General features: G+C 43.6%; 1 non-coding gene across 1 annotated transcript; it reads left to right on the top strand.

The window, feature by feature from the left end:
* The first annotated feature begins 744 nt into the window (after positions 1 to 744).
* Positions 745 to 853, top strand: LOC141645182 (small nucleolar RNA R71). The gene has a single exon (XR_012544768.1). It is a non-coding gene; the product is annotated as a small nucleolar RNA R71 (small nucleolar RNA).
* The last annotated feature ends 295 nt before the right edge of the window (positions 854 to 1,148 follow it).

Raw genomic sequence — 1,148 nt, 5'->3', positions numbered from 1 at the left:
CCAGAATTGACTTCGTCAGGTGTCTCAGTCGATCGACTGAGGATGTTGGTCGATCGACTGGATGTGCTGGGTGTGAATAGTTTCTGACCAGAAACTATTTTATCTGACACTTCAGTCGATCGACTGGGAATGTTGGTTGATCGACCAGAAGTACTAGCATTCAGACTCGTTTTTGCACCAGAATTTAAACGAGCTTCTTCGTCATTTCCCGAGTCTTCCTTTGGCTTGTCGGGACTTTCATAAGAAAGGCCACTTCTGAGATTGATGGCATTGATCGTCTCAACCGGCCCTTCACATTTGCTTGAAGAATTAGCAGCTTGCTTAGCCTCCATATTCTCCAATTGTTTCACAAAATTCCGTGAGGACTCAATCCCGGTTGCTTCCATATTCGCCACTTGAACCAAAAGGAGTTGGACCATCTCTCTTAACTTCTCGATCTCATCTGAGTTTTGAACAGGAATTTCGACTTTCTCCTTGGAAGCTTCAGAAATCTCGAGCTTCTCGAGACGGGTAGAAATGGAAGTCATAAGTGTCATAACGGCAGTCATTTCTTCACTTTGCTTTCGTGACTTTCCACGTGAACTTCCAAACTCAGCTTTATGGACTGCCATCTCCTCGATAGTGTTCCTACCTTTACTTTGACCGGTATTGTTTTGAAACCTGCCATTAGCAGCTGCATCCAAGATGACCTTGTAATCATCATATAAAGCATTGTAAAATAGATTGCAAATATACCATTGCTGGAAACCATGATGAGGGACAGCTCGGACTAAACTTTTCAAACGTCCCCATGCTTCACAAAAATCTTCGTCGGCTCCTTGCTGAAAACTCGTGATTTTACCCTTCAAGGCATCAGTCTTTGAAAGCGGGAAGTACTTCTTGTAGAAGGCTAATGCTAAAGATGTCCAATCCGTGACTCCAGCTGCTACCCTATCGAGGTAGCGGTACCAATCTCGCGCCGAATCCTTCAAGAAGTATAAGAACATAAACCCCTTTACTTCATCTTGAGTTTCCCCATCCGGTATAGGTATGGAACAGCAATAGTCTGTGAAAATTTCCATATGCTTCAAGGGATCTTCATCTGGCAGACCCGCGAATTGATTCCGTTCCACTAAATCAATATAAGAGGAACGAAACTCGAATTTACC

Source organism: Silene latifolia, chromosome 2, assembly GCF_048544455.1.
Source record: "Silene latifolia isolate original U9 population chromosome 2, ASM4854445v1, whole genome shotgun sequence".
In the NCBI taxonomy this organism is placed as follows: Eukaryota; Viridiplantae; Streptophyta; class Magnoliopsida; order Caryophyllales; family Caryophyllaceae; genus Silene; species Silene latifolia.
The sequence above is the reverse complement of the archived record's forward strand: the minus strand, read 5'-3'. Positions and strand labels throughout refer to the sequence as shown.